This window comes from Alligator mississippiensis, chromosome 2, assembly GCF_030867095.1.
Source record: "Alligator mississippiensis isolate rAllMis1 chromosome 2, rAllMis1, whole genome shotgun sequence".
In the NCBI taxonomy this organism is placed as follows: domain Eukaryota; kingdom Metazoa; phylum Chordata; order Crocodylia; family Alligatoridae; genus Alligator; species Alligator mississippiensis.
In genome coordinates this window covers 141,028,129-141,055,845 of record NC_081825.1, presented here as the reverse complement: position 1 = coordinate 141,055,845, position 27,717 = coordinate 141,028,129, and the positions used below count along the sequence as shown (strand labels likewise).

The window sequence follows — 27,717 nt, the reverse complement described above, 5'->3', positions numbered from 1 at the left end:
GGATTATTCCTTCACCAAGAGCTAATATGACCATTTTCATATATACATTTCCGTGGTTCAAGCCCTTTGTTTCTGCAGTTCTGTGTTCTTGTTCTTTTCCTCTTATTCTCCTGAACAATTGTTTTCTCTTTAGTGATGGCACCATGAGTAGATATAGAATTTTGAAAAGGTGGGTGCAGAAGGTAAGCTGTATCATCACATATATAAAAACAACATATGTTTTTCATAGATTCATAGATGTTAGGGTCAGAAGGGACCTCAATAGATCATCGAGTCTGACCCCCTGCATAGGCAGGAAAGAGTGCTGGGTCTAGATGACCCCAGCTAGATGGTTATCTAACCTCCTCTTGAAGACCCCCAGGGTAGGGGAGAGCACCACCTCCCTTGGGAGCCCGTTCCAGACCTTGGCCACTCGAACTGTGAAGAAGTTCTTCCTAATGGCCAATCTAAATCTGCTCTCTGCCAGCTTGTGGCCATTGTCTCTTGTAACCCCTGGGGGCGCCTTGGTGAATAAATACTCACCAATTCCCTTCTGTGCCCCCGTGATGAACTTATAGGCAGTCACAAGGTCGCCTCTCCACCTTCTCTTGCGGAGGCTGAAAAGGTCCAGTTTCTCTAGTCTCTCCTCGTAGGGCTTGGTCTGCAGGCCCTTAACCATACAAGTGGCCCTTCTCTGGACCCTCTCCAGGTTATCCGCATCCCTCTTGAATTGCAGCGCCCAGAATTGCACACAGTACTCCAACTGCGGTCTGACTAGCGCCCGATAGAGGGGAAGTATCACCTCCTTGGTTCTGTTCGTCATGCATCTGCTGATGCACGATAAAGTGCCATTGGCTTTTCTGATGGCTTCGTCACACTGCCGACTCATGTTCATCTTAGAGTCCACTAGGACTCCAAGATCCCTTTCCACTTCCATGCCACCCAGCAGGTCATTCTCTAGGCTGTAGGTGTGCTGGACATTTTTCCTCCCTAGGTGCAGTACTTTGCATTTCTCCTTGTTGAACTGCATTCTGTTGTTTTCTGCCCACTTGTCTAACCTGTCCAGGTCTGTTTTTCTCTAGTTGAAAATAAATGAGAAGCTTTACTAATATGCTAAGGGCCAAGGGCTGTATTATTCCATTTAAAATTGAAGCAAAAACAAATATAACTTTAATGGAATGAGTTAAAACCAATTTGCAGGGCTGTGAAATAGGAGCTTCACTACCAGGGGCAGCTAACAGGCAGCAGAATTGCAGAACAAAGGCTAGCTTGATTGGTGGAACATCATGACCATTAAAAAGAAGAGAAGGTCATTAACACCTATGGAATGAAGAGTTTAGACCGGATTGGGAAGATGACATTGAGCCATGAAGTCAAGTGACTCCCTCAGTGCTGCTTGACTAGAAATGCTACTGCCAATGCCAGGAAGTTGGTTTCAAGCTTTGGGTGGGACAAGAATCAAAGGGGAGGGGTGTGGTGCCAGTGTACTGGTGCACCCTGCCCCCCACACCCCCAGCAGGGATCTGCCATTAGACAGCACTATACATAAGTCGGGGACTTTTTGGGCTTGGAAGGCTTGAAAAGGAGAAAGAAGTTAAAACCTTTGAAACTGTCTAAACTTTCCCCTCCCCTCTAAGCTACCAAATGTAAAACTTTCCCTTTAGTGTATAAATACAGTCACTTTGGGTTTATTGACCATTTCCTGAAAACAGCACTGATGCAGTTCTAGGTGATCGCTTCTACAGATGTTCCTAAACACTGCTGATGGCACTTGAAAGCATATGGTGTTCAGTGCCTCCCACACAAAGTGTAGCACTGAGCACAACTCATCCCTTTATTATGTGCTGTTGCTTTCTCTGAATCACTGAGTTTGGAGGATAGGCACGTGCAAAATATTGGCCTAGATGAATGCATGGTATGTACCTGCTTGTACCCTATCCTTTGTAACTTCCAGCCTGAAAGGCAGGGCACTACCTCCCCCTCCCCATACGGCATGTTGATGCAGAAGGAATTAAGTAGCCCTCATCCCCAGTGCTAAAGACACCTTTGTTCAAATAACTTAGTCGTGTTGAGGGCATGCAGCAAAATGTGCAGCTCTGCTTTGAACTTAGAAGTCTATGTTATTCCAGGTGATGTAAAGACCAGGGAAGGATGAGGAGGAGGGAAGGAATTCCCCCACAAAGGAGTAATTAGAGCCTGCTTCTTTAAAAAGAAAATGTAAAATGTCTGAATGAAATACATGGCCTGTCACCTGTATCTCATCTAAGTAATGGGCCATGTCATCCCAACATACAGTAGTTACTCTGGTACCACATGAATGTAGACAAACCCAGAGTGCTCCTCCTCTCCCCCACACACCCCATCTGGATTCTACTGTCTGTAAGCATAAATTCTGCTCATACAATATTACTCCGGTTCAGCTGTGGGGATCACCAGGGATGGGAGTTCCCTATGCTATTAATCTTACAAAACAGAGGTAGAGAAGCTAGAGAAGAGCCAAGTGCTGATGAAGCCTGCTAAGTGCATGGGCTTGGTAGAATAGACAAATCCTGTGAACAGTGCTCCTGGCATCAGAGCATTTGAAGGGACCTCAGGTGTTATTAATCCAGTACCCTAAACCTTCTGAGACACATGCCCGTCTACTCCAGTCTCTTGAAATCTCCAGGGAGGAGATTTCTCAACATCCCTGGCCAGCTATCCTACTGCTCAGATTTTTTTTTTGCTGGAGATATAATCTAAATCTGCCTTATTGTAATTTAAACCTATTGCCTTTCATTGTGCTTCATACAGCAAAGGAGAATAGTAGTTCTCTCTCTTATTTATGGCAACCTTTCAAATACATGAAAACTGTTTTCATATCCCCCTTTGATCTCTTTTTCTCCAAACTATACCAACCTAGTTCCTTCATCCTTCTCTCATACAGCTTCCACTCTAACCCCATTACCATTTTTGCTGCTCCTCCAGTCTCTCTACATCTGGCTTGTCCAACATATGGCCCATGGGCTGCCATGCAGCCCACCAAGCCATTTTCTGAGCCCCGCGGTGCTGCAACGGGAAACGAAAGTAAATGCTGTTTACTTTCGTTCCCACCCCTTGTCCTTCTCCCAGCCCCTCAGCAGCTTCCTAATAGCTGCTGAAGGGCTGGGGAAGGGACAAGGTTCCCACACGCAGCCTGCAACGAGCAGTGCCCCATGGCGGGGCCCGGGCACACCTGCGCTCCCTGGTGCCCAGATGACTTACTGGACATCCTTGAAAGCAGGCAGAGGCGGCAGCACAGGGCTGGGGCTCACTGGCAGAGCTGCGTGGGGTCGAGGCAGGAGCAGAGGGTGCCTTTCCCGCACATCCTGGGGAGGCTGCAGCCGGGAGGATGAGAAGAAGCCTGGACTGAGGCGCCCATGCATGGCATAGGCTTTCCCCACCCCACTCTGCTCCATGCCCAGCTGAGCCGCAAGTCTCTCTCACAGCCTCTCGGATGCACTGAGGAGCCCCCACTCCCTCCTCCCTCCCCGCCTGCCCGCCCCCTGCAAGGCAGTGAGTGGTGGAGGCTACAAAGTGCTGTGCAGGCGTCTCCCGCCAAAACACATCCCTCCACCTTTGATTAGTTTCCACTGTGGCTGATATCTTTTCCACATTTATCTGTTGACTTGCATTATGCTGCTTTCATTATGCCTCATGTGAAAGTGTTTATTTTAGTCAAATATTTGGTATTATTTCATTGTTGCTTTTATATTGTTTTTATTTTGGATTTTAAACCACATTTCCAGACCCATTTCATTGTCACTTCCTGCAACTTCATTGGTGTCAAAGGTCACGTGACATCACTTCCTGATGTGATACCACTTCCTGTGAGGTCTTTGAATATGGCTTGCCAGCCCACTGGGTGATAAAAAGTTCATGATCCAGCCCCACATTCAAAAAGGTTGGATACCCCTGCAGTCTACATCCTTCTTGTGATGCAGTGCCCTAAACACAGACTGAGCACATTCCTCTAGCTGAGCAGAATGATGTTATCACCTCCCATATCCCAACTCAGCGGAACACCTGGTTATTTCACTTATTTACTGATACTTATGAGGTCTGAGCCTGGTATCCTAACCCTGACATTATACATGTGCACATGTTTGTGTGCGTAAAGGTGGATGTGAGGCCTAACCTTCCTTTCAATTACACTAGTGTTAGAGATAATGTCATAAAGGTCAATGAAGTAAATGGAATTACAAGAGTGTAACACTGTGGTAAACAAGTGGAAATCTACGCTCCTGTGTTTCAGGGTCATCAGGTGTTAGCCCATGGATGTAATCATTAAATGTTCCACAGGTAAATTTGATTGACATAGCAGGGTACTTTGTAAATTTCTTTAAGGATTTTGCTGTTGATTTCACTGACATTATGAGGACACTATTACAAGCCAGTTCAGGAAGCAGACCCAAACTTCTTTGTGCTCTACACAGAGTCATAGAAAGAGAAGACTGGCAGGGCCCTCAGGAAGCTATCTAGTCCAATTCTTTGCTCAAAGCAGGACCGTACATCTCTAAAATGGCCCAGTCATGCACTTGTCTAACCTGCTTTTAAAAACTTCCAAGCATGAAGACTCCATAGTCTCTCCATTAACCAGTTTCAATGCTTAACCACCCTCAGGGTAAAAAAGTTCTTTCTAATATCCAATCTAAATTTCCATTCATGCAGCTTGAGACCATTATGCCTTGTCCTATAGCCGTGGAGAATAATTTATCACCATCGTTTTTATAAGCTCCTTTCAGGTATTTGAAGACTATCAACATCTCCCCTCTTGGTTTTCTCTTCTCTTCCTTCAGATTTTCATTGCAAGTCATGTTTCCCAGTCCCCTAATTATTTTTGTTATTTTCCCCTTGCCTCTTTCTCATTTGCCAATGTTTTCCTTGAAGTGTATGAGGATTTATTTCTATACCTATATACAACCTCTCCTGTAGGTATTTTCACTGATATTTTGTTTCATAGATGCTAGTTTATTTGTATGCTCCCAAGTTTGTTTGCACTTTACGGAGTGACATCCTCAATCAAATTTAACATGTGCGTGCTGGATTTGGCACGGATAAAGCTCACTTGTGTCCAGGGGCAGATCTAAAGGAGTGCAGTAGCATAGCTGTATCCCGACTTCAGGCTGAACCATGCTGCTGAAACTTCTGTGCTCTTTAAAGAAGTCCCCAAAGTGAAAGAGAATCCCCATTTCCCTTCCATGCTCAGAGGCACATGACTACTTTCCCCAGGGTCCTGGTGGGGAGGGAATCTTCTGAACTGCTGGGCTGCATGGGGGCTGGGCTCATCTAGGGCAGTGGCAGCAGCAGTGAGTACCTGTGTCTGCTTCTGAGGGGACTGGGCCATGTTGGGGAACTCACCCTCTCCCCACATTGCTGCTGCCACTGTTCTCAGCTAAGCCTAGCCCCTCCACAGCCTAGCTGGAGTGGGCAGAAGCAGCTCTGAAGTTTCTAAAAGCAGAAGCAGTTTCTGAAGTTTTCCCTGGGACAGCAGGAAAAGCAGCAGCAGTGACTGGAGGAGGAGGAGGGGACAGAATAGAAGGGGAGGGGACGTACCTCTGAGCATGGAGGGGAAGGAGGGTAGGTGCTTACCTGCTTTGGGAACTTTAAGAAGTCCCCAGAGGTGCCTGCTGCATAGTTTTCCCCACCAGTGGTTTGGGAGATGGAGGCTGGGAGAGGGGGCACAGCCACTGATCACCACGAGTGTGGCTGTTCCTGCAGCCCCTTTGCCAAATCCTGGATCCATCCCTGCTTGTGTTTTATCTGCATTGAAGTTCCATGTGCTTTAGCAGTTCCCCTAAAATGCAGTTGACTCTCTTCAGAAATTACATGTAGCAACACTTCATCATCTATGCATCTGAAACAGAACCTGATGTCAAAGCACACCTTGAACAGAACTGAGGAATATAATCAAATGATGCAGTAGTTGCTTCTTGACCAAAGAGAAAAAAAAATAGATTTGGTGCTACAAGCTATTTTTTGCTATAAAACAAATGTATCAGTGTTTGAAGATTATTTGCCCCCAGAAAATGCACAGAGTCATCAACATCACTATTTGGCACTGGCTGTATTTCAGAACTCACTGATGATGACTGTCTTGGTTCTTACAAGGGGGGTGGGGGGTAAAAATCTCTCCATCTGAATCAGCCAACTGCTGAACTACCAAGCTGCTTTTGACTCAGGTGAATGACAGAGATAAATTCTGACTCACTTGAAACAAGAAACAACTTCCACAGGATGCAGAAAGCACTGTGTGACTAGAATTAGGGGCAGCAGGAAGATTATAGTTGGAAAGGCTGCCTGCAGGGAGCAGAATGTATTTAGAAGCATCTAAAATTATTTGTGTGACTCAATGCTGTTTTCCTAACACAGAAAGCGGCATGTGGTAGCTCTACTCCTTAGACTGCTCTTTTTATCCTCACCATATTTATGACTTGCAAATGAGGAAGGAAGAAAAAAAGTTGCACTGCTGGTAAGCCAAAAACAAACAACTGCACTGTGCACCTCTACAGCACCTTTTGTCCCAAGGGATCTCAAGGCTTTCACATCTTTAAAAAATGGCTGCCCGGAAATGCAGTGACACGGTGGCCAGGTCACAATAAATGCATATATAGGGCACTGCATACAAGCAAGAGGTCATTTTGGCTAAGGACATCGGAGCAGTTGATGATGAAGGACCACAGGGCCTTTAGTCTCATCCCCTACAACAGGACTGAAGCGCCTAGGAAATGCCAGGTCATACCATACCAAGCCAAACGCCAGCAGCTTCCTGTGCTGATGTTTTAAATTTATTCCAAGAAATCCTAACCTTGGTGCCTGTATGCAAAGACCCTGCTTCAAGGGATAGCAGACATATGTAACTTCACATGCTGAGTCCTGTAGACTTCACTGGGATAACGGTGCTATGAATATTTGTTTTATTCAGTTCAGTGGCCAAACCAAAAAAAAAACCCCGAGGAAAAAGAATGTGATTTGCTCTGAGCCAGAAATTGTTACTTCTCTGTGTTTGTTTTTTTCTGGGGATTTTTGTTGGTGGTGGTGGTGTTATTCTTGCCAGAGCAACTCCCCCTGCCACTACCACTCTCCTCCCATTTCAGGTTGAATGAAATGTTTCATTTGTCCCCCAATAAAACATTTTGTTTCCAGCGAAATACAATCAACTAATGGAAATGAAGGGTTTTGTTCACTGGCCCATAAACTTAGCCAATGGCCCTGTGAGATTCAGATCCCTATTGCACCTCAGGGGATTTGAACCCACACATCTACTGCCCAGAAGAGTGACGAAAGCATCATGCAACAAACTATTCCAGAGCAGGGCTTTCACACTCACTTGTGTTGTGTGACATACTTTACATTCATTAGAAAAGGGGAACAGGCATCCTGGCCCATTAAGTTATGGAGGCCTGCTCTTTCTCTCTGGTTCAGTGAATATTTATTTCATACAATGTAGAACAATTCCAATAGGAAAAACTGAGGAAAAAACTCACCTCAAAACAGCCAGCAGTTCGATGTTGGGGGGGGGGAAGGAAACTCTTCTAGGAGCTACCAGAGGCCCAAGTTCAAATTGACTCTCTGCCTGATTTACAGGTTTCCTACTTCTCAGAAGAATACCTCAACAAGCAAGCTACCTTGGTGCAACAAAATATTTAAATAATAGCTGAAACTCGCAAAACATTTGCGATTAAATTTTTATTGCAAAAGTATTTCTTTAAATACAGGATTTTTAGTTATTCTTTGACCACCCCCTTTCAGACCATGCCAGGGGGGCAACAGCCAGGGAGGTTTTACCGAGTCCCTGAATCAGGTAATGATTCCCACCCTGGCCCTTCCCCTCTGTGCTCAGCAACATATCCCCTCCCTTCCCATTTCCCACTCCCACTCCATCCATCACTGCTCCTATCCTTGTCTCTGGCTGTCTCAGGGCTGGGGGGGAACTCCAGAGCTGCTCCTGCCCTGCCCCAGTCAGACTCAGCCCAGGAAAGAGGCAGTGGTGGCAGATGGTGGGCTTCTTTTCTTTGCGTGGTCTCAGTGGGTATTCCCCATCAGCCCAGGAGCAGGGAGGGAAAACCTGCTCTTGCCACTGTCCCTGTCTGAGCCTGGCTTGTCACACAGTGCAGCTCCAACGGGCTGGAGCAGCTTTGGAGACCCTCCTGTCCTCAGGAGAGGCAGGGGAGGAGGAGAATGAGGGGGAGGGAAGGGAAGGTGCCACTGAGCACAGAAGGGAAGGGAGGGGTTCTGAGAGAGGGCCGGGGGTGGAATTCTTACCTGATTTGGGGACTTAAAAGTTCCCAGGTGCTGTTTCTGCATGGTCTGCCCAGCCTGGGAGGGGTAGTGGGAAGCTGGAAACTAAGTAAGGACAGCCACCCCTGCAGCATCAGTCTCTGCTCCTGCACCCTCCTTTACAGAATCCTGAACCTGTCCAAGCTTCTGTGTATGAAGGTAAGCAAACGGATATGGGCACTTTTGAAGGCCGTGGGCTACTGCTAGCATGCAATATACATCATGACTGGGTTAGAGAAATTAATGGATGAAATTAATGGATTAATGGAAGTCCAATAATTAATTAATGAACTTCCAAGAATGGATGAGATCCAGGCCATAATGCCTGGCATGGCCACTCAGGTGCTCTGCACTCTACCTGCTCCCAAGTCTCACCTGGTAAGAATGTGTATCCAGACAAAGAACAGTGAATGGGGGGAGTGTTGCCCCCTCCCTGATCCTACTTACAAGTTTGCAGTCTGGGCATCTGCCTGCACCACAGAATCATAGAAAAGTAGTGTTGGAATGGACTCCAGGAGGTCATCTAGTCCAACACCCTGCTCAAAGCAGGACCAGACTCAACTAGATCATTCCAGCCAAGGCTTTGTCTAGCCAGGTCTTAAAAACCTCCCAAGATGGAGAATCTACAACCTCTCTGGGTAACATGTTCCAGTGTTTTACTACCCTCCTAGTGAGAAAATTCTTCCTAATATCTAACCTAAGCTTCCCTTGCTGCAACTTGAGACCATTGCTCCTGGTTTTGTCATCTACCACCAGTGAGAACAGTTAAGCTCCATCCTCTCTAGAACCCCACTTCAGATAGTTGAAGGCTGCTATTAACTCCCCCTCCCTCCCATCAGTCTTCTCTTCGCCAGACTAAATAAGCCCAGTTCCCTCAGCCTCTCCTCATAAGTCATGTGCCCCAGAACCCTAACAATTTTCATTGCCTTCCACTGGACTCTCTCCAATTTGTCCACAAATTTATCATACATGCATAGATCTGGAAGCCAGAAGAGGTCACAGCTTCAGTTGTCTGGCCTCCTCGGTAGCACAGGCCAGAAGAAATAACCATATAGTTCTTCTCCAAGACAATAACATGTGGTTTGGCTAATGCACATCTTCTAGAAAGAGGCATTTCCTCCAAGACATTAAAGAGAAAAAACACAGGAAAAAAAATAATCCAGTGTGTAATTCTCCTCTCTGATAAAATGTTATGCTTCAATCCAAGTCTGTTTTTGCCCAACATCAACGTCCAGCCATCGCTCTTGCTGGGTGAGAGAGTCCTCTAGCAGGCATTCCTTCCCTGTGTGGGTACGTAGAAACTATGATGGAGTTTCCTTGTAAGCCCACTTTAGATTCCAGCAATGCCTGTCGTTGCTGTCACAGGGAACCAGCAGGGCAAGGTGACCTCATGTTAGTGATTCTCCATAAGTCTGAATGGGCTTCATGAAGTGCATATGGGTGGGTGGGTCAATTAAGCAAAAAGCACAGATACTCCAGGGGTCATTTTGATAATAGCACCATGCCAGAGCCAGCTGCTCCCTGGAGTGATTCATTATTTCCATCCTCTCCTCCCTCTTGAACCAGCTTCACTGTCAGTATTAACAGCTACCTGCAATATTCTTCATGCTACCAGTCCTAGCACCACCTCACAGAAGATAATGTGCAGCAAATGGACCTGTACCAAGTGCTGAATGAACAGCAGCTTCTGCTTGACCGTTTCATCAAAGGGGATCATTCCCTTGGTCTCACAGCAGACAGCTTGCTAAAAGAACCAAGGGAAACGTTTACATCTATACTAGAAGGCTGTTCCAGTAGATTCACTGTAACCATAACAGCAAGAAGGGCTTCTAGTGGGGACAGAGTTTATGCCAGCCAGACTGTGCTCTGGCAACACCTACCCTAGGGCTGTGGTAGGGCAATACCTACATATTTAAGGATCCACTGGATGTACCCTTCCACCACAAGTCCCAATTCTGCATAACAGTTGTTGTCAGTCAGGGCCTCTGATCATGGCCAATTAGACCAAATGCCTGAGTTACCCCACCTGCTCCTGATCCCTGGTTAATACAACTGCTCCAGTTTTCTGCAACTGGATTCCATGCCAAGACTGCCAATTGCCCCTTATAAGCACACCTGCAGCTCAGTCTGTAGGCAAGCCGTCACAAAGCCTCAGTCTGTCCCGGCAAGCCTCATGTTCACTGCTCTCTGGGTCTCCTGGCTCCCAACTTGACTTCAGCTTTTCCTGACCCTGATCTTGGATCCTCCTTGGAACTTGGCACTGGCTCTCTGACCCCCGGTTTCAGATATTGGCCCACTTATTGAATTATAACTCTCAGATCTCTTTTGCCTCTCCTGGAATTCGGTCCCCACATTTTCCACTGTCCTGGCAGAGACCCCAACCTGATACTTAGCTAATCCATGCTCCCACCTGGCTGACCCCCCCCCCCCCCCCCCACAGTGGCTTACTGCAGACCCAACCACCTACATCTTAGCCAAACTCTCACAAATGCTTCATTGAAAGAGAATTCCTCTATTCCCTGCCTATGCATGGGTGGCCACCATTTTAAGATGGGTTGGGGGGGGGGGGGAGGGGGACATGCTGGAGTGCATTGGTAGGGGCTGGAAATAACAGTTACCCACAGTCCTTCTTTATCCTCAGTGAGTTCTCTCTCATTTCTGGTGGGTCTTAAAGAGCTTGTCAATAAATGCATTTCCTACATACCATACTGTGGTGCCCAATTCAGCATAGGCAGGCCAAAGCAACATGGAACTACTCAGTAGCTACTTTGCCTCAGTCCACAGAAAAAAAATTAAGCTGCAGCCAGACACCTAATTAGGATTATTTGGATAAAGAAGGGGAAGAGCTGAGATATGAAATACAGAGACAGAGACAGAGACAGAGTGTGTCAGAGAGGTTTTAATGGGTCTGAATGAATTCAAGTCAACAGAGCCATATGAACTTCATCCCAAAGTACTGAAGGAAGTGGCAGAGGAGGTCTTGGAGCCCTTGGCAATGATTTTCACACAGTCATGGGAGACCGGCAAGGTACCAGAGGACTGGAAAAGAGCCAAATTAATGCCCCTCTTTAAAATATAATTTAAAAAAAAGGCAAAAAGGAGGAGCCAGGGAGCTACAGCCTGGTTAGCCTCACCTTAATACCAGGAAAGTTACTGAAACATATCCTAAGGAAGGTCATTTGCAAGCACCTGGAGAAGATGCAGATTACAAGCAGCCAGCATGGATTTACTGAAATAAATCATGTCAAAAACTTGATCTCCTTCTTTGACAAATGAACTACTTGGGGGGGATGAAGGGATGATGTGTATATCGTAGGGGTGCACCAATGAATATTTTTTTAGTCCATACTGATGGCCAATTATTAATGAGCCATATCGGCTGATAATGATCTGATTGCCAATATGCAGCCCGGCACCTTGGAGAGCAGCGTCAATCTGGTAAGTCTGTGAGGAAAGGGGCGGAATGAAAAAAGGGATGTGGGGGAACAGATTGAGGCCCCTGCAGTGAGGGAGGGAGTGGGGCTTGGGTAGGTGCTGTACAGCTGGGGTGGGGCGTGGGATGGAGCCATGAGCGGCTCATCCGAGGAGTGCAGGAGGGGTGAGGGCAGCTTCCACTGCTGGTGCAAGCCCAGGGGCATGAAGGAGCACACATCCCCCCAGATCTGTGCATGGAGCAAGGGTGCAGCAGGCTGTGGCTGGGCTCTTCCTAGCAGGAGACTAGGCTGGGGCTATGCGTGGGGCAAGGGGCAGTGGCACTGGGAAGGGAGGTTACAGGGTGGGCTAGTCACTCCAGAATTTGCCATAGCCCCTCGAACTCCACACCCAGTGCCACCGCCTCCCACCCCACGCAAAGACCCAACCCAACCCGCCCCCCCCCCCCCCCCCCCCCCCCCCCGCTGAGAAGAGCCCGGTGCCACCGCTGTCCCCAGCCCACAGTAGCAGCCCACCCTCACCCTGTGCACAGAGCTTGGGGACATGTGCCCCTCCATGCCTCCCCCAGGCTGCGTTAGTGGCAGGAGCCACCACCTACACCTCTGGGTGAGCCACTTGTGGCTCCGACCCATGCCCCACCCTACCCCAACTGAGCATCGCCTGCCCCTACCCCTGCCCCAGCCCCACCCCCCCTCCCTCCCTCCCTCCCTCACTGCAGGGGCCTTGATCGGACCCCCCCATGCTCCTTCCCTCCCCCCATCTGCAGACTTATCAGCTGGATGCTGCTCTCCAAGCTGGCAGGCTGTGCACATGCATGCAGCATTTATTGGCAACATTTATTGGCAACATCGCACTGCAGAGCAGGAGTTTTGAAGTGATGGGAGCCCAAGAAGGTTGGCTGTGCCTTAATGAAATGATCCTTCGGGCACAAAATGAGACGATCCCCGTGCGAGATAAAAGAGGGAAAGGGGCCAGGAGGCTTCCCTGGCTGACCACAGAAATCCAGGGCAGCCTAAGGGCCAAAAGGGGAGCACATAAAAAGTGGAAACAGGGAGAGATCACCAAAGACGAATATACCTCCTCTGCTCGTGCTTGTAGGGAGGCAGTTAGACGGGCCAAAGCTACCATGGAGCTGAGGATGGCATCCCAAGTAAAGGACAACAAGAAATTGTTTTTTAGATATATTGGGAGTAAAAGGAAGGCCCAGGGTGCAATAGGACCCCTGCTAAATGGGCAAAAGCAATTGGTGACGGACAGGGGGGAGAAGGCTGAACTCCTCAACGAGTTCTTTGCCTCAGTGTTCCTAAGCGAGGGGCACGACAAGTCTCTCACTGGGGTTATAGAGAGGCAGCAGCAAGGCGCCAGACTACCATGCGTAGACCCTGAGATGATGCAGAGTCACTTGGAAGAACTGGATGCCTTTAAGTCGGCAGGCCTGGATGAGCTCCATCCGAGGGTGCTGAAGGCACTGGCTGACATCATTGCAGAGCCACTGGCGGGAATATTTGAACGCTCGTGGCGCACGGGCCAAGTCCCGGAGGACTGGAAAAGGGCCAACGTGGTCCCAATTTTCAAGAAGGGGAGGAAGGAGGACCCGGGCAACTATAGGCCAGTCAATCTCACCTCCATCCTTGGCAAAGTCTTTGAAAAAATTATCAAGGCTCACATTTGTGAGAGCCCGGCAGGACAAATTATGCTGAGGGGAAACCAGCACGGGTTCATGGCAGGCAGATCGTGCCTGACCAATCTAGTCTCTTTTTATGACCAGGTTACGAAACTCCTGGACACAGGAGGAGGGGTGGATGTCGTATACTTAGACTTCAGGAAGGCCTTCGATACAGTATTCCACCCCATACTGGTGAACAAGTTAAGAGGCTGCGACTTGGATGACTACATAGTCCGGTGAGTGGCGAATTGGCTAGAGGGTCGCACCCAGAGAGTTGTGGTGGATAGGTCGGTTTTGGCCTGGAAGGGTGTGGGCAGTGGGGTCCCGCAGGGCTCGGTCCTTGGACCGATACTCTTTAATGTCTTCATCAGCGACTTGGACAAGGGAGTGAAGTGTACTCTGTCCAAGTTTGCAGATGACACAAAGCTATGGGGAGAAGTGGACATGCCGGAGGGCAGGGAACAGCTGTGAGCAGACCTGGACAGGTTAGACAAGTGGGCAGAAAACAACAGAATGCAGTTCAACAAGGAGAAATGCAAAGTGCTGCACCTAGGGAGGAAAAATGTCCAGCACACCTACAGCCTAGGGAATGACCTGCTGGGTGGCACGGAAGTGGAAAGGGATCTTGGAGTCCACGAGGACTCCAAGATGAACATGAGTCGGCAGTGTGACGAAGCCATCAGAAAAGCCAATGGCACTTCATCGTGCATCAGCAGATGCATGACGAATAGGTCCAAGGAGGTGATACTTCCCCTCTATCGGGCGCTGGTCAGACCGCAGTTGGAGTACTGCGTGCAATTCTGGGTGCCGCAATTCAAGAGGGATGCGGATAACCTGGAGAGGGTCCAGAGAAGGGCCACTCGTATGGTTAAGGGCCTGCAGACCAAGCCCTATGAGGAGAGACTAGAGAAACTGGACCTTTTCAGCCTCCGCAAGAGAAGGTTGAGAGGCGACCTTGTGGCTGCCTATAAGTTCATCACGGGGGCACAGAAGGGAATTGGTGAGTATTTATTCACCAAGGCGCCCCCAGGGGTTACAAGAAATAATGGCCACAAGCTAGCAGAGAGCAGATTTAGATTGCACATTAGGAAGAACTTCTTCACAGTTCGAGTGGCCAAGGTCTGGAACGGGCTCCCAAGGGAGGTGGTGCTCTCCCCTACCCTGGGGGTCTTCAAGAGGAGGTTAGATAAGCATCTAGATGGGATCATCTAGACCCAGCACTCTTTCGTGCATATGCAGGGGATCAGACTCGATGATCTATTGAGGTCCCTTCTGACCCTAACATCTATGAATCTATGAATTATTGGCCACATCAGCCAAAAAAAAAGCCAATTGCTGATAATATCAATTTTGCTTTTATTGGTCCCATTACATCGGCTCATATGGTATCAGTGCACCTCTAGTATATAGTGTATCTGGACTTCAGCAAGGCTTTTGATAAGGCCCCACATGGCCTTCTCATAAACAAATCAGAGAAATGTCAGCTGGACAAAACTACTATAAGGTGGATAGACAACTAGCTCAATAGCTGCCAGCAAAGGGGAATTATAAATGGATCCACAGTAGAATGGCAGAAAGTTCTGAGTGGAGTCCCACAGGAATCTATCCTAGGCCCTGTGGTTGTTCAGCATGTTTATTAATGATTTAGATGCTGGCATTGCCTTTCCACACAAGGTCAGACTGATGGCCATATTTAGAGTCAGGAAGGAATTTTCCCCCATGGTCAGATTGGCATAGACTATAGGGGGTTTTGCCTTCCTCTGTAGTGGGGGCATAACCTTCTTCCTGGGATCTTTTGAGTATATGTTCACAACCTTTACAGAAGCAGGATTATGGCTGCCATGGTCCCTCTGATTTACCTGTGGCAGGTTAAGGCATTATGTCTTGTATTATGTCAGGGTTGACTGTGCAATGTTGCCAAGAGGGTAGACGATGGATTTTTATCCAATGGTTTGGATAGTGGTGGTCTGCCTCAGGCAGGGGGTTGGATTAAGTGAACCATGGAGGTCCCTTCCAGCCATGCTTTTCTATGATTCTATGAAGTAAAAAGAGCATCACTGCTACTGGATGGACTTGTCTGTTCTAGCCAGAGACCACCCATTCCTGGAAGAAAGCAGGAGAACAGATGCATATAAAACAATGAAGAGCCAGTTTGGCACACAGCTTGTATAGCAGAAAATTGTGAGAGTAGCAGCATCTTGTAAACAAAACTTGGATGGTTTTGCAAGTGCTGACGCCCCTATATTGTGCCTATATCTGCTCTGAATGAGGTTTTGCCACCACCTGAAAAGGGAGCAGAATCCAGTTTTTGGCCTCGTCTGGACACAGGTTTAGTACCAGCACTTCTCAGTCAGAGGCGTGATTGGGACCACCACAGGTCCATCAGCACAGCACCACACAGGGACATGGTTATACCCATGGTACCTTAGGCTAGTATAACACATTAACCTATTATCTGGGGAATAAACTAGATCAATATGAAAACATTTTTTAGAACAAAAACAACCCTCTGCTAGAAAAAGATGATGAACCTCAGCCACTACTGCTTTACCTCCACAGTGTTTCAAGGTCAGCTGCAGTCCTAAGGCATCAGTTTATTTTTTCCATAAAGCATTTCAGCCCCTGGTAATGGAATCGACCTCTGCCTACAAGCAATTAATGACTTCCCGGGTGAGCATGGAGGGAAGGGATTTTTCCCCCTGCGCAAATATGAAAATTAATTTAGTAAAGGGAAATTACTCAATGTGCAGTAAAGGGCATGGAGCCCTCATTTAGCACTCCTCAGAGAGCAGCAGGCAAAGCAATAGCTAAGTAAACCAATGGGGGACTGGCTTTTGTCAGATGACATTATATTTCACTATGTTGCACATCACTGCAGTCCCTGCAAGGCAAGGCATTTTCCTTAAACTGCTTTTTGCAAGCAAAACGGATTAAGAATCTGGTGCAGGGTTATAACCGGCTAGTACACAGGAGCCCCATTGGGAATTTGTTGCACTATGTTTTTTTATGCATAAGGCAAAAAGAAGAGGTGGTTCTTGTACTATGTCAGAATCTGCTCCCTTCCCTCCAGTGACGGGCTGTGGAGCACCAGAGTCCAGCATGGCCTGGAAATAATGAAGAACAACAAATGGAGCACGTGTCACCCAGCAGTGGCGAGGGCAGTGATCAAGCCTGGTTAGAAAGGTGCTGCTCTACTACAGACAAGAACTTTGGTAAGGCAGTGAAAGTGCCTGGCATAAGGAGCTGGGGGGCTGGTTGAATGCTGATGTAGGGTGAAATCCACCCCATCCATTATCTAATGGCCAAAGCATTTCACTTCCATTCCATTCCCTTCTAAATGACACATTTCAACCTGCTGGTAACACACTTGGATCAACAGCTACTCAGGATGCCTATATACATGCTGGGAGGCTGCTCTTATGCGCATTACAATGACAACATGTCAGAGCTCTGCTAGAGCATGGTAATTACCTCACTCCAGTGTCACGTGCATCGATGTCCCCATGCTGAAAAATGGCCACGGGGGCATTTTAAATTAAAGTTGGTTTGATGAGGTTTAATTAAAGCACCCTCACCCCCATTTTTCAGTGCAGGGACACTTTAATTAAAGCAGCTCTCAGAGTGACTCCAATTAAAGCACCTGTCCCTCCCCTGCCTCCTGGAGCATGTCTATAAATGCCCAGGGAGGCTGTATCCTAATGCCAACCCCCACTAAGCCTCTGGTGCTCATCCACCAGTGTATGCAGGGTCCTTGGGGAAAGGTCTATTACAACTGTGTTGCAGGCATGATTGCATGGGTGTGGACATGGGGACCTACTGCAGCCAAAATGAGGTGTTTGTGTGCAACAGCCATTGCCTTGCTGCTGACCTAATGACAAAAGGAAGCTCATGCAGCTAGGGGAAAGATAAGATTCTTGCTGGGTCAAGGTAGGCAGTGGCCAAGTGGCATCCATGGACTTTGGGAGGGACAGATCTTCCCTCACTGTCCAGCAGGGGCTTGCACTGGAGAGAGAGAACCAGCCCTAATGGGAGGGAGAGGTTTGTACCTGGAGTCAGGAATGGATCCAGGGCAGGTACACTAGCACACTGCACCTGCCTTTGATTCCTGTTCCACCCAAAGTTTGAAACCCATCGCTCAGCAGTGGCAACAGCATTTCTAGCCAGAGTGCTGAGGGAGTCATGTGACTTCATGGCTCTTTATAATCTACCTGATCCCTTCCAAAAACTCTTCAATCCACAGGTGATAATGACCTTTTCCTCTTTGTAATTGTCTTGATGCTCCACCAATCAAGATAACTTTTCTTCTGCCATTCTGCTGTCTGTTTGCAGCTCCTGGTATTGAAACTCCTATTTCACAGGCTTGCAGATCAGTTTTAACCCATTCTCATGAAATTATGTTTTTTTCACTTCAATCTTAAATGGAATAATACAGCCCTAGGCCCATAGCATGTTAGTAGAACTTTTCATCTATTTTTAACTCTATAAAAACAACATATAGTTTTCTCCATGTGATGATACACCTCACCATTTGCAACCCCTATTCAAAACTGGCACCTGAGAATAAGTTTCAGGGGCATCTGTGCATTTCCTCGACAAGTGACAAGAGCCAAGAGCCTCAGCCAGGACTGCCTAGAGCACTCCTGGACTGGAAAACGCCAACAGCAGAAGAGAAAGGTTAACAGCCTAATGGCTTTTCACAAGCCTGTCAGCCACAATTTTCTTATCATGCAGAAAAGGGAGAGGGCAGAAAGTGCCATTAATTAAAGAGCTAGGGTAGGCAATATCAAAGGGGAAGATAGAGTAGGGAGTAATTTAGACTGCACATCCATTTAGTCAATTCTGCCATTAAAGAGCTGTGAGTCTGACTGGAGGGCTGATTGAACTCAAGGCCTACAGGCAGAAGGTCAGCACAGAGGCACTGAACAACTTGCACTGCAGCTCTGTCACCCACTCTGAACTGAGCAGTACAGTCCAGGAGAAGCCCTCTGACAGCCACAGACAACGGGGTGACTGAGGAGAAGGGCATGGGGCAGCATCCATTTCCAAAGCCTTGCCTCGAGACCACCAAAATTGTGCTGCTCACTGGGGCAATACTGACTCTCTAGGAACTGGATTGGGGCAAGAGCACACATACACACTGACCAGAGGGAGGGCTGGTTTCCTGAAGACTGGCACAGTGCCAGGGCACAGAAAGAATACATCACAGAGGAAGTAGACCAGATGGCTCAGGTGAAGTTCATGTAGCATTAGGAGATGCCCTAAGAGCTGTGCCTTACAATCTCCCCACTCACCCCAGTGATACATGCCTACTAATACCGGGCCCCCCTCCACCCACCTGCCCCAGTGATACAAGCCTCTCTCCTCATATATGGCTGTTTCCATCACCCTAGCCTCTCTTCTCTCCCAATTCCTCCAGCAAGATACAGCCTCCCTAAGCACCTGTGGCATGCACTAGAGGTAGCTGGTAAAGAGGGAAGGTGGGGAAAATATGTGAAATGAGTGTGCAAACACAATGTATTTGGGTAGCAAGTTCACACTCGTTGCCCATCTCCATAGACCTGTACACCTCTGAAATGCCCATGTCACAGCTCCCTCTCTCAGCTGGGCCCCCATATCTGCCCACTCACTTAGCTCCACTGCTTTTTGGGCATGTCTACATGTGCATCTAAGCATGCCTTAATGCACATTAAATGGGTTTAGACAGGCATCTACATGTGCAGGTGATAAAGTGCATTAACACTGTGTGTGGATTGACTTGGGACTAAAGTTAGTCCTAAATCAGTCCACACACACCACACACTCCCACAGTGTTAATCTGCCTTAATGCATCTACATATGCATTAATGCGCTTTAACTATTCAAGCCTACATTCACCATTCTAAATGTGCATTAAGGGTGAGCATATGTAGATGCACACCTTTAATGTGCATTAACTTAGGCTAATGCACATTAGAGTATCATGTGCAGACATGACTCCTGTCTCCTTTCACTTGCACAGTGGGTCCTCTGCACTTGGAACTGCCCAGCACTCCCCGTACATTAAGATTCAGGGCTTGTCCACATTTAACAAAGGTCTTGCCAATCCAAACCAGTAGCCTCCCTGACCAACCTGTAGGGTACATGCAGCCTATACTGGTGAAGTTCTTCAGCTGGTCCAAACAGAACTCATTCCCCAAGACAGATAAACTATCTAGACCAAGGGCCTTCTGTGCTGGTCCTACTGGATCTCCATAGCTATGTTGGTTGATTGACCTAAACAGGCTGAGCTCTAAGTGCAGACTTCTTTCCATTCAGGGAACTGGCTTATGCTGCATCTCCTAGGCTTCTAGGACAGTTATACCTTCAGGCTCAGCAACAGTGAAGAGTCCTTCTACATAAGAACTTGCTAGCAATACAGGTACTGCAAGTAAGCAAAGTACTTGGGCTGGGCTCTGCAATCATCCCAAATATGCCCTCATTGACCCTGACAGGAGACTCCAGGTGATGACAGAGGCAAGCTAATGCTGCATACCACTGAGAATCTCCCCCTTCCCTTTTGTCTGCCATGTCCTCCTCTGGCCCCAGTCCTACGTGTCATTTGCTCTACTTACCTCCAATAGGGATGCTCTGCTGCTATTGCTATGCTGGCAGGGCCACCTAGTGAAACATAGAAAGGGTTTTTGACTGGTGTCTTTATGCCACTTCCCTGTACAATATTAGCACAATGGTCAGGAGCTCTCTTCTGTCAGCAGAGCTCTACCCACATCAAGGGTTTTGCTAGCATCAAGATACTGTCCAGGGGAAGTGATATTTCACGCACACTAGCTGACAAAGCTGTGTTAGCAGCATGCAGCAGTGCAGATCTCACTGGAGGAAGGGGAAGAGGAAGGAGCTACAGGTTCCCCAAAGCAGGAAAAACTACCTTTTATATATCTGGGAATCCCCCATATTCTGCAGTGTGAACTCCATGCTGGAAATCTAACCTGTCCTGTTCGAAGTGCAGATATTTCCATACCAGTGGTAGCTGGCTCCCACTGCTTCCAAGAAGACCCTGCACTTTTTGTCTAATCCACCTGGACAGTGCTCACAGGTTTCCTTCTGCAGATGAAAAGAGACAGACATAGTTGTTAGCAAGTGTGAACAAAGGGGCACACATTTGGACTGCTCTTCTCCCAGAGGGCTCCAAAGGTTGCCAAATGCTCCATAATGAAAATTATACAGATATAATTGCCCTTCTGTCTGGATCCTCCTTTGCTCCAGGTTTAGGCACTAAAATAACTTCTGCAGGCCTCACAAAAAAAATGCATGCTGACTTGGAAGAGTTGTGTATATCACTCACCTTTCCATCATCACTCATTAGCACCTATTTCTCAACACAGGGCCATGTGGGAGTTGGGAAATCAGAAACATTTGCAGTGTCCTGTATCCTTTGCAGCTGTGGGTTCAACAAAAATCTAATAGCCTCTCCTGCACTTCCACTGACCTCATAGAAGGACCAATTAATGCAGTGCAAATTTAATGGAATGAGTGCACCTTTGGTCTAAAAGGAGCCACAGGGAAGTACAACTTGAGAAGAACTAATGTCAGGAATGTGGGGATGTATTGAAAGGTACTGGCAAGGGTAGCAGAAGCTGCCTTCCTAGTTTTGCTGCAGGCATTGAGGTAGCAGCATGACATAGCAGAGCAGGTATGAGGCTGGGGATCAGGACCCCAGGGTTCAACTCCTGACTCTGCTACTGTCATGATGCTTGGCGATGGACAAGGCACTTTCCCTCTCCATTCCAGAGAGGCACAGTAACTCAGGCAGGGCTTCGTAGTGTGGCTAGTCACGTCAGTGCTCACTGAGCAAAACAGAGGTAGCTTGATATTGTGAAGATCATGTAAATGTCCACCAAGCTCCCGATTTCACAACCCCCCCTCCCTCCCACTAGCACCAGGCACATGTCAGAGGTCTGGATCCAGGCTCTCTGCAGACTCAGCCATCTCCAAAACATTCTTCAGGCAGAGGGTGACAGACTGACCTGAAAGCCAGATTCTAGTTCACAAGATGCAAGCCACATATCAGTCCTGGTCTGAAATATTGGCAAACAGAAAACGTGTTGGGCCCTGCATAAAACAATGCACTTCAGTCCTGTTTGTGGCCGTAGGTGCTACTGTACATAAGGCTTAATGAACTTCAAAATTCTCGTGTAAAGTGTGTGTAGAAATAGCATCAACAAACACTGTGCAGAACCAGCCTGAAGTGGTCTTCCCTGTGAAAAGCAGCACTTTTCAAGGGGAAGATGGCAGACTCACCTCCTCAGCTGGAGCTTTCGACCAGCTGCAGACTGTGGCAGTCACAGTGACTGCACTGACTCCAAGAGCATCCACAGAGGCATCCCCCCTGCACCCCCATTCCAGTCTGAGCATGTCACTAAGATGGGAGGAAAAACTTAAAGGAGCAGATAGTCCTCTAAGGAGAGGCAAAGAAGAGCCTCAGAAAGCCCAGCCAAAGAAGGGATGACCTTTCATTAGTCTGCCCAGCTCCTGGCCTGTGCTGAATGTTCCTTGAGGTAAGCTGAGGAGTAAAGGTTTCAGCCCCTGCTGCCAGGTTTAAACCAGTACCTAGTGTAAAATCAAAGCCCACCTCATTGGGCAACAGAGTCATGTGTCCTCTCTTTCTAGCCCCATGACTCTTGCCCTCCATTCTGTTCTTTGGCTCAGCTCCAATAGCAGTTGGAGGGTGTCCCCATCCTCTGCCTGCTGGCAAGGGCCCTCTCCTGAGGGCATCTAAGTTTGAATCTTCTCAGGCTGAGGAAGGCCTAGAACATAGGTCTCTCATTCATTGAGCAACTTCCCCAGCCACTGGACTGTTCTGTCAGATCTCAGGTAGTGACAAATCTCTGGGAAGTTGCCTCCCTGAGCTAGACACATCCCATTACTCTAGTCAGCACCCAGGCACCCTGCCTTACGTTTCAGAGGTGGGTCACTCTAAAGGGGTCCAAGAATGAATCCCAGGTGCTCAACCCTGCTGAGCTGGATTGCTCTCCAGCATCCAGACAACAGGTCAACCTGAGCCGAGCCACTGGGCTGTTATGCTTGACATGATACTCAGAGCCACAAATCCAAGTGTGTTCCGACTGGGAGCAGTCCCCAAAGCCCACACCGCACTTGGCCATGCTCCATGCATGCTTTCCTGCCAGAAGCACTGAGGATGCATACCTCAGCTTGCACGCAAAGGTAGGAGCCATCTATAGACCCAGTGTCCCAAATGCCCTTCTGCAGTTTTGGTGGCAGGAACAGATTTTAGGAGATGGTCTAATGTCCAGCCTCCGCCTAAATCTATCCCCAAGTTGAAAGATTCATTGTCTGATCAAGTCTATTCAGGCACCCCATTGCAAGGCCTCCTGTGAGACTGAGCATGCTTCAATATTAATTTCTTCTGGGTCTGCATCTTTCCTACAGTTGGGATGAGTCTTTGGAAGGACACAGAGACAATTTCAGTGATTGGAGAATACAACAGAACTTGGTAGACAATGAAAATACCCCCAAGTGGCACCAGAGACTGCATTCAGGATTGAAGCAATTACTGCAAACCCATCTTAAGTCTGTGTTCTTGGCAGATTAAAAAAAAACAAGCTGGGTTTGCTGGTTTCAGGTTATCAGCAAATCATTTAGCCCATCTGTAAATTAGACATCCATCAGGATGCATCAGACCTGAAACAAATGAAAAGTTTATGCCAACATGAATGCTATGCAGTACTGACAAAGGCATCCAGTTTACTGCACTAAGGCAGCCTTGCACTTAAGAAAATACAGACTACAGATTGCACTACTGCATTTTCAAAGAGAAGAGAGCACGGGGGAGCGGTATTTAAGGCCTTTCTTAGCACCTTCTTTAGGTCCATAAATAAAATATTGTAGAAGCCAGGGCTTGAATTACACTTTGACTCTTGGGGCTGTCTGCAAAAAAAATTGTGTTACCCATCACAATGCACTAACAGAAAAAATCGGAGACCCTCCCAGGTTATGATTTTCAAATCTTACAGGGAGGCTCCCATCTCTTATGAAGGGGCTCAGCCCTCCCCACTCAAAGCTCCGTTGTAATTCAAACCCTGGTAGAAGCCCTAGTCTCCTGGCCTTGGGTGCACATGAATGTTTCCTATTTGTATTGTCTGCAGTATACATTACCATGAATTATATACTCTGGGCCCTGTATTGATAATCCTACAAATCCTGGACCCCTGGAGCTATTGATTGAAAGAGTTACAGTTGAAACACATGAGCCTTGAAGAAAAATGAGTGCATTTCCCAGCTGCCTGGAGCTAAAAGTCAACTGGACCTTATATGGCTTATGTGTAACTGCAGGAGGAGAGCTTTATTTTACTGGCCCGACAGAACTGACATTCAGAATGTTAGCAATTATTTCTGTGTTGTGAGTCCTGCAGCGAAGCTCTGGTTTTCCTACAAGAAAAGGGTCTGTTAAAAAGACCAAATTGCTATTGCTTGCACAGCTTCAAGTTTCAGCTCATCCAGGATTCTCTTTCTTCCCAAAAGAGCTGTTGATTTTCTGCATCTTTATGCTTCACCGGTAATGCTCAAGGTGCTGGGGATGTTTTTGATTAGGCTGAAAGCTCTCTATTTTTCCCCCCATGAAATCCACAATTATTACTAGCTGACTCTTCAAGCAAAAGAAGAAGGGGAAAAAAAAGCATGCAAGTACAAGAGCTAACAAACCTGGCTTCTTATGTATTTCCTGGACCACTGTGGCTACAATACTCCAACCCCGCTAGGACAAGAGCTTTAATTCAATGGATATACTCTCCTTATGAAGCAGTCTTTATGATGGGCCAAAGCCTGCTTCTGTTAGTCAAGGACATAATTCAAGGACACAGACCTCAATGGACCACAGTCAGATCCCACAGGTGCAATCTCCTGATCACCAAAGTCAATAGGGAGACTCTATGGGTACATCTACATGGCTCCAGACCGGTCAGCGTGACATGGCCAGGTCAGCGCCACAAACAGCAGAATCCCAGTGTAAGTCAAGGGCTGCCCCCTCTCTGAGGTGGGGACCACCGGCCTACTCTAGGGAGGATGCCCATGACTCCTATGGGAAGTGAAGGCTGTGGCCAGGTACTCAGAGGTGGGGGAACTATAATAGGACTGGGCCCTAAGGACACCCCCCTGGTGGCCATGTGGCTCCTGCCCAACTCTGGCTCCTCAGGGTACTCTCCCTTTTCCTCTCACCTGCCTCACCTTGATGGGATTACTTTTATTGTATAAGGGAGGCTGATCCTGGGTCCCAGAGTAAGCCTTAGTCTACTTTTGGCCAGCAGGTCCCTCCCATACCCCATGCCACTGTCAAACCACTTCCCCACTCTCTGGATCTCTCTTAGCAATGGGAGTCTGGCTTTCCTACCCTCCTCTTCACTCCCCCCCCTCCCCCCCCCCCCCCCAAAACATGAGCTGACAAGACCTTCTCTCCCTAAGGAGTTCAGGACTGCTACCCCTCTGCCTCAGGGACCCCAGTTTATATCCCTTGGGCTCCTCCCTTTCCAGTCAGGTACTCTCCTGCCTGGCTGCAGGTGTGCCTTAGCCTCCAGAGCATCTGATTGCTATTTCTCTAACCAAAAAGGGCCCACCAATGGCAGAAGCCACAGCTTGTCCCTGCCTCTGGCACAAGACACACAGGCAGAACCCCGTTGCACCCCCATGAGCCTTGGGACCCCCAGATCCCCAAGAGGACCCTGGCAGACCCTGACCCCCAGTGCAGCTGGGAGGTAGGTGGGGCCCACAGTGGGAGGGAATTAACAAAGCTGCGGGGCAGCTGAGAGGAATCGAAGAGGGTCACATCCCCCCCAACTCCTACTTCACCCAGCCTCCCCAGGGAGCCACGTGGCCGGAGCCTTGCAAACAGAGCGCACAAACAGGTGTGCTTTTAGGCCCGGTGTGCAAGTTAGCATGGGAGTTCATGTAGGAGGGCAAGCAGGAGGGGCACGAGGCTTCGGGTGGTGAGCCTGAAGGGAAGGGCCTGCACAGCAGTAGCCCAAACTACTACGAGGACAATGGTGCGAGGGACACATCACGCCCCAAAGCTCCCCGCTGCACCTGGACCCTCCTGCTCTGGTACCACCAGGTTCTCCACCCAAACAGAACCCATTCCAGCCTCTACCCAAACAGAGCCTGCGGTCCCTACCCCCACCCAGGCAGGACCCATGGCCCTGGCTGTGACAGCTGAAATTATATCTGTGTGATAAAGGTGCTTGCTGAAGGCTCTATGAAGATTAAACTAAGTGTTTTTCTGTATTTGTTTAGATATTAAGCTATATGTTATTGCTAAAAGCCTAATTAAAGATTAAGATGTAGTGAGGCCTTGTATAAAGTAAGGCCTAGTAAATTTAGCAAAGCCTTGAAGTAGTAAGGCCCTGGGGCATAGTTAAAATTACCTTATCAAAGAAATGTAAGGCTTGTACTGCTAATTGGTCAGTCTAAGAACAGTTGAAGTAAAAGGAATCTGAGTGGTTGTACGTTATCAGAATCATTCAGAAGCTTTAAATTGGCTGGAGTATCTGGAAGCCATTCAGAAGGAAGATACAGCTCTGTAAAAAGGATTAGTCAGCTGTTGCCTGGATCAGTGGGCCCGTGGACCTCGAGGAGCCCAAGGACTGCATTCCAGGGTCCTTCCCAGTACCCCTTCAGACAGCGTTATTCAGGGACACCTGACTTCGCTGAACTTTGTGGAAATAGAAGCTTGCTGCGTATCAGGCATCAGAGGGGACTGCTGATAAGTTGCCGACACAAACTGCTTTTGTCTGTCATTGTTTGTCTTGTTACTATGCGTAGCTGTGTTTTTGTTAAGTCAATAAATCTTTCTTACCTTTCTACCCCCAACCATACCCTCAATCCTGAACCCTCCACAGGCGGCTGGGACACCCGGCCTCCACTCAAATGGAGCCCATGGCTTCCTGTGGAGGCTACCTGGCACGGATATAAGCAGCCAGGTCTGGGATCGCTGACACCTCCCCTTGTGGGATGTGCTCAACAGTGGAGGCCCTGGAGTGCCAGATTAGGGAACTCCAGGCAATGGTGCAAAGGCTGTGAGCCATTAGAGATGCAGAGCAGGAACTGGACACCTACTTCCAGGCACTTCACCCAACAGCAGACGATGCCTTGGCAGTAACAAAGAGCTGCCATGAGGTCCAGCCAGGGGTTGCCTGGACGGAGGTAGTCTCCGGCCCTACGAGGCACTGCACGAGGGCGACTGTTTCCCTGGAGCTGCACAACCATTTCGAACTCCTCACATCAGCTGAGCCGGCCAAACTCCAGGCCCCAGCTTGTGCGGAAGGAAGGCCACCAGCAACTGCGCCCAGAAAACAGAGTAATCATGGTGGGCGATTCCCTCCTGAGGAGGACAGAGGGTGCGAGCTATCACCCCAACCCCATAGCTCATGAGGTTTGCTGCCTCTCTGGGGCTCGTGTCCATGATGCGACTGAGAGGTTCCCCAAATTCATCTGGCCCTTGGACCACCATCCCATGCTACTCATCCACGTGGACACAAATGACACTGCTCAGAGCAATCCCAGCTGGGTTATGTGTGACTACAGGGCTCTGGGAGCTGGGCTTAAGGGCCTGGGGGCTCAGGTAGTTTTTTCCCCCCCTCAATCCTCCCAGTCACAGGCCCCAGAGGGATAGGTGCATCGGTGAGGTGAACAGAAGATTCCGGCGATGGTGCCATCGCAAGGGATTTGGCTTTTTACCACACTCCACACTTCAGTCAGAGAGGTAGTGGACTGTTGGGAAGGGATGGCCTCCACCTCACCTGGAAAGGGAAGAAGCTCTTCTCAGCCAGAATGGCTTACCTACTTGACAGGGCTTTAAACTAAGATCACTGGGGGATGGGAGGTCAATCAACAGTTCTAGCCCTGGTTATGCCAATCACAGTAGTAACAGCTTAGGTAGCCCAAGGGAACCCACTCTGATGACAGTCCAAGGAAAGGTCATGTTCCATCACATAAGGAAGCCTAGGGCTTCCCATGGCAGACTCAACTGCCTGTACACAAATGCCAGGAGCTTGGGTCACAAGCAAGAGGAGCTGGCCCTTCTCGTGACTGATAAAGATTATGACCTCGTAGGGATAATGGAAACCTGGTGGGACTCCTCCTATGACTGGTCAGTAGGTATAGAAGGCTATACCCTGTACAGGAGAGATCATGTTGGGAAGAGGGGTTGGGGTGTAGCTCTCTATATCAAGGAGCAGTACACTTCCCTTCAAACTGAGTTCATTGACCATGGTGGGCATCTTGAGACCCTCTGGGTTAAAAATGGGGGGGGGGAGCATGAGGAAGGGGATATACTCATAGGAGTCTATTACAGACCTCCTAAC

The 27,717-nt window shown here is 48.3% G+C and overlaps 1 long non-coding RNA gene across 3 annotated transcripts in view; it reads right to left on the bottom strand.

Annotated features, from left to right (window-relative positions):
* Positions 1 to 27,717, bottom strand: part of LOC109285865 (uncharacterized) — a 46,794-nt gene that overhangs the window by 5,958 nt on the left and 13,119 nt on the right. For 2 of the 3 annotated variants that reach the window (XR_002093763.2, XR_009459544.1), the window contains exons 2-3: positions 20,335 to 20,449; positions 19,963 to 20,008 (exon numbers count right to left, since the gene is read on the bottom strand). This is a non-coding gene — a long non-coding RNA (uncharacterized LOC109285865). Of the gene's footprint in view, positions 1 to 19,962; positions 20,009 to 20,273; positions 20,450 to 27,717 lie in introns of all 3 variants that reach the window. The other variant, XR_009459543.1, reaches the window with a different exon arrangement.